The following is an 11,667-nucleotide window of genomic DNA, read 5'->3' on the forward strand; positions in this document are numbered from 1 at the left end:
CATTTAGATTTTTTAGTCGCATCAGTTGTTTCAGGAACAATAGTTCCATCCACAAAACCCAATTTATTGCTAGCTTTAAGACCTCTAGTCATTGCACTACGCCACAATCGAAAATTTTCATTACCAGTCAATTTAATTGTTATTATAGAGGTAACCGCATTATCAGATGGATGAACATACAAGGGATCATCAAAGTCAACAGGAGAATCCTTAGGGACACCACTTCCCTCAGGAGTATCTCCAGCCATAACAGATCACACACAAAAAATACACCAGTTAAAAAAACAAGACAGAAGTAAAGATCAAAACAACACTTGTGTTGGCTTAAAGTCCAGATGGTCACCACAGTTTGTCGGGGCCCAAGACAACCAAACACAAGGTGAACAAGAAAAAACAGAATCAACAATGAATCTCAACCAACAATTAACTGATGTACATAGGACATCAGGTTCTCCCACATCTAACACAATAAGAAGTAAAGGAAGGGAACAAGAAAACCTCACAGTACATACGACAATTGGTTTCTTTTAAAAATCGACTCCCTGAACCTTTTACTCAAAGGGTTTATCGGTGATGAAATCCGACCCCAAAGAGAAGATTAGAGGGATTAATCGATAACTCTGATTTGTAACTTCCAGTCTCACACAAATCTTTGCACCAGCAGGAAACTAAATCTGCAAGAACAACAAAAATTCTCGCAGTACCAGGATCTCATAAACAAAACTTATGAAGTAGGTTAAAGAGAAATGAAACCCTAAATCAAATACAGAGTAAATCAAAAAACAAGAACTAACCGTATGCAAAGAGATGAAGGGCGACAACAACATATCGCAACAATAGAACACCAGATGATGCGTCAAGAACAGGAACGAAGAACCTGGCTCTGATACCATGTTAAAAAGACACAACCACATATTTCCCAACATCTTCATTTCTTATATCATTTGAGGACAAAGAAACAGAAGGTTTTCATAAACATACAACAAAAACCTCACTACAAAAACCCTATTCTGCTCTCATATCGAAACACTCAAACCCTAATCTAAAATGATTATCTGTAAAGAACAAACAAGCTGTAATACGTCTGAATACAAAGAATGATCAAGAAAAAACACATCAGATCATCTATACGATCACTTTGATCTATAGAAAACCCTAACTAAAAAAGAGTTTATCACCAGAGAGAAAAATGAGAGAGTGAGAGGAAAAATCTGATCTAATCTCTTTAACACACTCTCTCTCTTCTTTTTATACTTCCAGCTTCAGACCCGGGTAACCCGAGAGACGACTCTTAACCCGATAACAGATCCGCGTCCTTCAACTTTGCATTCACTTATACAATACATATACATACCTTCCATATACCATGACATATATACAGAAATAAATATGAGATTGTATTTACTCACATTTACTCACAATATTTTCAATATATATATATATATATATATATATATATATATATATATATATATATATATAGTAGTATGATCAAATGAGAACACCAAAAAGGTTGAGAGCGTGAGAACAATTCTTGACCAACCAATTTATAAGCTAAATTAGTAATTTATATTTAATTGATCCCTGAATATCAGGTATCTGACCCACTTGTTCCACCTTTCTCTCTCCCCTATGTATACGTTTTCCCTCTCTGTTTCTTTAACCTAGCCGCTAACGCAAAGGTAGAATGCATTCTACAGCCTTCATCATCTTCTACCTAATTCATCAGGTCAAGCAACAAAGTCATCTTCAAGCGATTGTATATCACTGTGATCACCTTCCTCACAATCGAACACCATGGAACCCAAATCTATACAAGTCCGTGTTCCGGTGATGGTGATAGCTCTAACGGTCGGCGTAGGGTTCCGGGAACTAGATCTTCATCCGGCTCATGTATAGAAGAACAGATCACAATCGTGAGGGAGATCAGAAGGAAAAAAAGATTATTACAATATCCTAGGGCTCGAGAAAACTTCTAGTGTTGAAGATGTTAGAAAAGCTTACAAGAAACACTCTTTGAAAGTTCATCCTAACAAGAACAAAGCACCAGGATCTGAAGATGCCTTCAATGGCTTATTCAACAATCAAGAAGGTGATGCAACGAGATTTTCAAAAAAAAATTCTATGGTATGAACCCAAGAACCACAACTCAATTCATCGGGTTCAATTTTGGACCTAGAATGGGTACAAGAACAGGTGTAAACGGGTCGGATGGGTTTAACATACATGCTTTGCTTCAATTTTTGCCAGTTATTATCATTCTGATTTTCATCTTCTTGCCTTCTAATGAACCTGTTTATTCTCTTCAAAGAACATTTACTTATGAGATTTTTTTCTGATAAAGATAGTCACACATATGTATTTATATTCATTTATGGTTTAAAGGTTTATTGTTTTGTATTCATATGATTATAGCTAAATTCATTTGTGATGGAATTGTATTCATTAATGATTAGAGTTGTTTCTCTCTTTGTTGAATAGATGAGAATGTTCACCATTTTCTAGATGTAGTTTAATCGTTTGTGATAAAGTCTATATTTATTTGTGATTAAAGCTATACTCATTTGTGAATAAAAATGTAGTCATTTGTGATTAAAGTTTTCATTTCGTGAGAATAGAGTAAATTACTGAAATCGTCCCTGTGGTTTGGTCAAAATTGCATGTTTGGTCCCTAATTTTTTTTTCACTCGGATCATCCCTGTGGTTTGATTTTGTTGCATTTTTCATCCCTATGGTTTGGTAAAAGTTGCATGTTTGGTCCCTAATTTTATGTATGTAAGGGATGAAAAATGCAATAAAATCAAACCACAAGGACGAAAAACGCAACAAAATCAAACCAGAGGGACGATCCGAGTGCAAAAAAAAAGTTAGGGACAAAACGTGAAATTTTGACCAAACCACAGGGACGATTTCAGTAATTTACTCGTGAAAATATGACGAATTCTTAGAAAAAATTTATTTCCAGTTGATGAAAAAAGACATTGGATTTCGTAAGGTTTTTTTATTTGTAAAAAAATGTATTAATTTGTGATTGTAATTTTAGTTTATTTTTTAAGTAAATAACTTTGTTTTTTTTTTTTGTTGAAAAAAAAAGTAATAAAAACCTATTTACGTACTCCAATAACTTAAAAAGAAAAAAAATTAATTATTATTTTTTCACTTTTTTAGGTAAATATTATGATTGCTAAAGTTTAGGCGATTAAGATTTAATATTAATATTTAAAAATTTAACCTAAATACAAAAATATTAATTTGTCTTATAAAATGATTGATTGATAAACTTCTCACGTTCTCAACCTTTTTGGTGTTCTTATTTGATTATTTTCATATATATATATATATATATATATATATATATATAAGTTATAATATGGATAGAGAATTATTGTGCGGACGTGTGGACAATACTATTTTATGAAAATTACTAAGAGAATAAGTTGTTCAGTAATGCGAATATGTTCAACCTCACACAACTATCGTTATTTCCATGCATTCTCACTAATTTTTATTCATTTTTATTCTCACACGTTGTTTTTCACTCATTTTCATTCTTACAGAATACGACTCAATAAACATTCTAACAACATTCTAACATAATGAGAATAATAATAAAAAGTCTATAATAACCTTATAGACGATTTAATTAGTGAGAATGTGTGATAATGACAACTGTTATGTAAGATTGAACGTAGTCATATTATCAAATAACATATTTTTTTTGTCATTGTCACAGAATAGCACTATCGAAACGTCCGCAGAATAGATGTCAATCCACATTTGAACCTAGCTATATATATATATATATATATATATATATATATATATATATATATATATATATATGTGTGTGTGTGTGTGTGTGTGTGTGTGTATGGCTAGGTTCATGTGTTTCTCACAATTATTGTGTGTTATAATATTAATATTCAAAACATTAGAGTACAAATATATCAAATGCAGAAATCATGAGGAGAGGATGTTGTGTCATCACGTCGGGCCCTTCCCTTTTGCAACCGGAAGTACATGAAACCATAAACATAAACTGTAAACATAAAGCTGAGTGAGTTCCCCAAAGTATCACATATCATAACATACAAGTGTCATGTGCTACCCCCATGGTCTTTCCTTACTATGTCGAGGGCCAAATCCCAGTCTTACATACAAGTGCCATGAGCTACCCCCCATGGTCTTTCCTTGCAATGCCAAGGACCAAATCCCGATCTTACATACAAGTTACATGGGCTACCCCCATGATGTTTTCTTGCAATACCAAGGGCCAAATCCTAGTCTTACATACAAGTGTCATGGGCTACCCCTATGGTCTTTCCTTGCAATGCCGAGGGCCAAATCCCGGTCTTACATACAAGTGTCAGGGGCCAAATCCTGGTCTTTCATACAATCATCACAAAGACAACTAACATACCACGTAGCAAGTAATGGGCTGACATTAGTGCCTTCGACCCATGGATATAGTGAGAAAACTCACATTATAGACATATAACCAAACTGGATAGCACGCCGCTTCGAGATCAACTTTACCAACCACCTTAATAAATTCAATGACACAAACTCAACTTATAGGCCAAAATACCTAAAATACCCCTAGGTTAAACCCTTGATAAAATCCGGTCAAAGTCAACCATGTTGACTTAGTCATTATGTGGGGCGTACTCCTTGTGTACATGGGGCGTACTTCGCAGTTGACCAAGGATCGGGGAGCCGACTTTGTATGCCCATCGTACCCCTCGATACGCCCGATGTACGCGGTTGTTCACCACCCCTCTTTTTAAGCGTTTAATTCCATAAGCACCCACGTACAAATTTCATATCTAGGAAACAAAATATGTTTAAACCATAAAGTTTCCAACTTTATGGTTTAGCATGGCTATAAAGACCTTAAATCCAAAAACCCTAGTCCCTTAACCAATTAAGACAATCTAACACTTGCATGGAGAGAAACTAATCACCAAAAATCCAACTTTATGACTTAACACCCCTCAGAACCTTTGAAAGAAAAACTCAAATTCCTTGTAGTACCTTCTACTCACAAAGACCAAGTTTGGGACAAAAAGGAGAACAACTTTGAGCTAAAACTAGATCTATAAGATTTCTACACCAAGGTTGAAGCTTTTTACCTCCACAAGGTGCAAAATGGGAACAAGATGACGTTTCCAAAGCCTTGAGTGAAGCACCACAACCTCAATGCTCTTCCTTCTACTCCAAAAGCTCTAAATGACACCAAAAATGGCTCTACAAGTGTCACAATGCACTAACACTCTCTAGGGTTTCAGAATAAGGAAGGAGGCTGAAGATAAGAAGGTGCATGTGGCCATAAATGTATTTAAATAGGGTCTAAACCCTAAAATTTAGGGTTTTCACACTGTCTGTGTACGCCCTGCATACCAGTGTACGCGTAGCGTACTAATGCGAACCCGGGTACGCCCTGCATATGAAGGTGTACGCCCCGCGTACCCAAGCTGACTCCAAAATTACGAAATTGCCATTGGGGACTAATCTTGAAAATAAAGCACAATTCAAGGGTTAAAACAAATACCTGAATAATTAGATGTTACAAAGATAGAAACCAAAGAACGTAGGATAAATAATGTATTTAATGGAGACCATAAGAGATGAGTAGATACATTTTCTTCCCAAGACTTCATTGAAGCAAATCTTGACGCTCAAAAAAAAAATCCACCCTACACATCCCTTTCTTCTTCCTCCCCTGAAATCCAAATCATGGAATTAATGAAAATCACATAAGGATTAAAGATTTTCACATACAATTTCAATTTCAATATTTTCAATTAAGAGAATAATTATAAATATGATTTTTAAAATATAATATGTTATTCATCAAATAAATGATGGGAGATGGAGATGATGATGAGAGAAGGTGTAGGTTCTAGGGCCGCACCAGGGGAGTTGTAGTTGCTTATTGCTCACGACAAATGTAAAAAGAGGGAGAGTAAAAGTGTTATTAATGGGGAAGTGGTGGTTGTCGAGGCCAACAAAATAAATACCCTAAATATTACACACTAAAATAGTGTATAGTAGTAAAGGGATCGTATCCACGGAGATTGGTTCAATTTTATGACTCTATGAAAAATCTCTTTGTAAAATACTTGTAAAACAAATTTAAAAGTAAAACCGGGGGGGGGGGGTTAATTCTTTTTGATTGTTTGACAAAATTAAAACTAGCTAGAATGTAAATATGACAAGTAAACAAGTATAAGATTTTATTAAATTAAATGAAGTGAAATTGGTTGATTTTGGGATACTCCACATGGATGACATGGTTTGCTTATCATTAGACTAAATGGAATAACACTTGTGAATTGGTTTAACTTGACTATAGCAATTCATAAGAACAAATTACCTCAACTCTTCTTAGGTATTAAAATGGTTAGAGAAGCTCTAACACATTCCCTTAATTAAAGTCACAAATCTATGAAGCATATAATCTTGTGAAAATCAATTAGCTTTAAGTTCTAAGAGTTACCAAGTCCAAAAGATAATCAAATGCTTACATTATTATTATGGAGGAAACATTTCCATTGTCTAAATGACATGAAAAAAACATATAAACCATTTGTTGCTTACTAATTTGAGGGTTCATTACTTAACCAAGAAATTAGTCAACAAAAATAAGCATTCATTCATCCAAGCTCATGATCAAAGATAAATAAACACAACAAGATGTTTAACTAGAAAACATTTCCATAAACTTCAAACATAAGATAATAATAAGTCTTCAAAGCAACTAATCATCCATGGGTTAAACCCTAATCAACCAAATGAAAGTTTAGCTAAGCATGGCCAAAGTAAAAGAAATGCAATATAGTTTAGTGGTACCAAACATTGTCTTAGTTGCAATATGGAAGGAAATTACACTAATCTTCCAAAACTCTTCAAATCTTCCAAAGCCTTCTTGTGAGAGAATTGTGTGTGTTCTTCAAGTGATAATGTGCCATAATACCTCCAATCTCCAGCAAAAGGGAGCTGGTTTCTGGATTCAAAAAGGTGCCAAAAGCTACCCACCAAACTTCCACAAATAGAGTCAACAAGTCAAAACTCGGGATCAACTCAACACAATTCACGCGGACCGTGTATGGGTCCACGCGGACCGCGTGGGTCATGCTGAATGTGGGACTTGGGTCATTTAAAATACAATCTAGCCCAATCTTCTCATTCACACTTCAACCCACATGCATAACTCTTTAGAGCCCATTTGTGCCATTCCAAAGCCTCAATGATTGATCCAATGCTCCTTGATGTGTGTAAAACCAAATATTTTTAATCCTACTAACTTAGACACAAAACAAACACACGAAAGGCAATGTACCTATCAATTAGTAATATAGTTCAAGCAAGTAGGGTATCGAACACAGGGAACGGTAAACAATTAAAATAAATGCTAATATTATCTAAATAAAACAAGTAATATAAAGGGGGTTTATCTAGTTTTGCAAGACTACAAACTTAAACAATTATCTAAAACTTAAACTAAGAAACTAAGAACTAGATAAACAAAGATTCAACTAAATTCAATAACGAAGGGAACTTCTGTTTAGTTCAACTCAATTGATCCTATGGTTGATATTATAGTAATAGTGCAATGGATTAATTCTTTTATTGGCTACCAATTCAAGTGATTAGATTCACGTTCGCTGCACTAATCCTTAGAGAACAAAGTAACTCAAACAGTGGCCAATTGTCTAATTTAATTCAATTCACTAGGTTATTTATTCGGGTTAATTTAGACTTGTAATGGTTAACTAATTTGGTCCTTTAGTTAACCTCTTGTTGATGGTCATCACACAAGCTCACACATGAATTTACCTATTTTTCTTATTAATTCTAGTTTCATGTTCATTAATCCTAGACATATGACAAAGTGGTCACATAAACATATGAGGTTAACAACTAAGAGATGTTCATGCAGCTTAATTATCTTCCTATTAACAGAAAAATAGTTATCATACACACATAAGGTTCTTTAACAAGCTAGAATCAACAAAATCACCTAAACTAATCCTACCATAAATCAAACCATAGTATCAATATTGTCTCCCCAAATAGAAGTTTAAAGGTTTTAGCTCATGTCTACAACAAATAACAAACTAAAAACATAATCTAATGATTGAAACATGGTTTATGCAAAAGATTATGATGAAAGTAGTGTGTTATTGCCTTTGATATTATTCCAAATTGATATCTAAGTTGAAATCTCGAAAACTACAACTTCTAAGAACCCTTCTGGCCTCCAAAAATCGTCCTAAACTTCCCCCATTCGTTAGGGTTCGAATGAGAAGCGTTTATATATATATATATATATATATATATATATATATATATATATATATATATATATATATATATATATTCTGAAAAAAGGGGCTACTCGGCGAGTCCCGTGACCTACTCGCCGAGTCCATCACTTAAAATCCCGTGTACGACAAGGCAAAGTCAAGAATCACGAAACTTCTGACCAACTCGCCGAGTTGATGGCCTACTCGTCGAGTCCGTTTGGAATCAACATTTTCTTAAAACATGAAAGTCGTCCGAAATTGTGTCTAGTTTTTAGAAAATTTTGAATCTTGTCAATAGAGGTTACGGTTCATGAGATATGGCCAAAACACTGACAAGGGGTCAAGCTGTCCAGCAACATCCTTCTTTCTTCAAAATCCAAGATCCAAGCCTCCAATCGCCAATTCCGCTTCATTTTCCTTTCGATCATGTCTTTGTTGCTGAAAATGAAATATTTAAGCTAATTAAGCACCTTTGGTTCATTATTTGAGATAAAATTAACATAAAGTATTAAGATCATGCATGATTCTTATGACTAAATATGCCCATATCACTCCTTCAATCTTCCATAACTCGAGTTCGTGTCCAAAGATTAAGTCCAATGCACTTATTGCTTATATTGACTGAAACGACCCAAAAATACGACCCAAAAATTTCGTTTTTCAATATAACCAAAAACCATAATCTGAGTGTCATATCATAAAACCATACGTGATGTATCCCAAACAGAATAAAAACACTGTGCGGAAAACTGTATCATACTATGTCATAACAAATCAAAAACTAAATCAACTCCCAGGATAAAAGCTGAAGCTGTGGTGTGTGCGATGCCATCATCCCGAGCTCTTCTCTCTGCTTGCGGAAGTACCTGAAACCAAAACTGAAACTGTAAGCACGAAGCTTAGTGAGCTCCCCCAAACTACCACATACCATACAATACATATATAAAGCACATACTGGGCCTTGCCCACTGCATCAGACCAAAGTCTGGAACTAGCTGCATCGGACCGAAGTCCGGAACTGTCTGGGACCTTGTCCCCTGCATCGAACCAGAGTCCGGAACTAACTGCATCGGACCGAAGTCCGGAACTGACTGCATCGAACCGAAGCCCGGAACTAACTGCATCGGACCGAAGTCCGGAACTGACTGCATCGGACCGAAGTCCGGAACTGACTGATCATGGCATAGCATAAAACATAACAACTATTATAATAACATATGCTGCATACTGCATCGGAACAGAGTCCGGAACACATAACACAAATATGCTTGAATCACAAAGACATCAAGCACTCTAGCTACTGCATCAGACAAAAGTCCGAGGCTACTGCTAATTAAACGGGCCGGCATTGTGGCCGTAGACCCATTCCTACTGGAAGGAAACTCACCTCGTGAACTGGCTGCTGTGTGTATGGCTCTGGAAGCTAACTGCTGCTGCTCCTGTATCTCCCCGGCTACGAGTCCATAAACACACTCAATCAAATACTAAACACTGCACTGGTTAAAATGACTCTTTTACCCTTGGTCAAAGTCAACTCTCGGTCAAGGTCAACTCTCGGTTGACCTGACTCGCCGAGTTGGGCCGCCAACTCGCCGAGTCCCTATTCTCACTCCTCGACCCTACTCACTGCTACTCGTCGAGTATGGCATCGACTCGACGAGTACCCTCTCGATCCAAGAACTCAGACAATCTTCATCCGACTCGCCGAGTCATATGAACAACTCGACGAGTTGTTCTTGAGCTTAAGAAGATTGCCTTGGACTCGCCGAGTTGTATGAACAACTTGCCGAGTCCCTCCATTACTGAGTCTACCCTCAAACTCGCTGAGTCCACTCCACTACTCACCGGACCCACTCGACACCTCTCAAAAGGAAGAAATCGGGGACTCGCGACTCGACTCGCCGAGTCACCGCCATGCAACTATTCTACACTCGATTCTGCTCGAATCCAATACATACAAATGATAGATCTGAGTCCAATAAGCTGATTTACCACGTAAAGTTTCCAACTTTACGTGTACAAACACATGAAAAAGGGAATAAAGGCTAAAAGACACTTAAAAGGGATAGATCTAGGGTTAATATGCAAAATAGCTCCATAAAGGCAATAGATCTGGGCTCTACAACTCCTAAATGATCAGATCTAAGGATATCTCGGCATAATAGGGCTTCCATATCAACATAAGGCTTGAGAAAAGCATCAACTAGATCTAGAAAGGGTTTTAAAGCATAAAAGGGAAGGAAATCCGAAGAATACCTCAAAGAACTCTTGTTTTCCCTTGAATCTTTGCTCTACAATCCTTCTCCTTGCTCCTTTCTTCTTCTCCTTTTTCAAGCCTTCACAATTGCACACAAAATCACTTAGAATCACTCAAGAACGAATTAGGGTTTTCTCACAGCTTTTGAGGATGAAGGAGGCGAGAATGGAGGCCATAAGGTGGCTTAAATAGTGGGCAACCCGGGGATTTAGGGTTTCTCCCAGACGGACAGACTCGCCGAGTCCAGAATATGGACTCGCCGAGTCGCCAGCTAACACGTGCTCGAAAACCCGCCCCTACTCGGCGAGTCAGGCTATGAACTCGCCGAGTCCGTCTTGCAAAACTTCAAAATAAATACCAAGGAATCATCATACCGGAGACGGGTCGTTACACCGAGTCCAATTGTACCACCTCAATTCCACCAGCAAACTGCAAGCCTCCATAAGTCCCGCACTCCTTCCACGCCTCCAATAACAAATAGTCTTCGATAAATCCTGCAAATAAGCTCAAAAGACTGGAAAGCACCCGGTAAAAGAGAAAAATAACAAAAAGAGAAAATATGCATGAAGATTAACTAAAATGAGATGGCTTTAACTAAAAATAAACTATGAAAAGAAGTAATAAAAACGAAACTATCAGGAAGATTGGGGTTTACAATATCTTAGGGAATTATTCTTAGCTTTTACAAAAATGGTCCATGTATTATTCAAAAGTTTTAATTAAAAAGAACAAATAAAAAGGATATAGCTTTCATTTATATGAATTTACCAGATCATTTTAGATGGTAACAACTTAAAAAAACACAAGTGCAAGTTTTGGAATGCATAAGTATAATCATTGTAACACCTTGTTTCGAGTCGTTTCCCAATTGGGGGTCGTGACTCGAAGATCAATTATCATAAGGCTTTAGTCTTTGAGGAAATAGAGGTTTAGACATATTTGGATGTGGGTAATGTAGGTTAAGTGATCTAAGAGTTTAGTTTGTGCTCTGGAGCCCAAGGATATAATGGTAAAAGTGATGGTTCATACCTTTCATGAATTACAAATTTAAGTTTGGAAGGTTTTGAGGTAAAAGAGAGTTGATAGGAGTGTAGGGATTCT

General features: G+C 36.4%; 1 pseudogene; it reads left to right on the forward strand.

Annotated features, from left to right (window-relative positions):
• The first annotated feature begins 335 nt into the window (after positions 1-335).
• On the forward strand, positions 336-2,339 carry LOC128132740 (uncharacterized; annotated as a pseudogene).
• Positions 2,340-11,667: the final 9,328 nt, after the last annotated feature.

Source organism: Lactuca sativa, chromosome 3 (assembly GCF_002870075.4).
Source record: "Lactuca sativa cultivar Salinas chromosome 3, Lsat_Salinas_v11, whole genome shotgun sequence".
In the NCBI taxonomy this organism is placed as follows: Eukaryota; Viridiplantae; Streptophyta; class Magnoliopsida; order Asterales; family Asteraceae; genus Lactuca; species Lactuca sativa.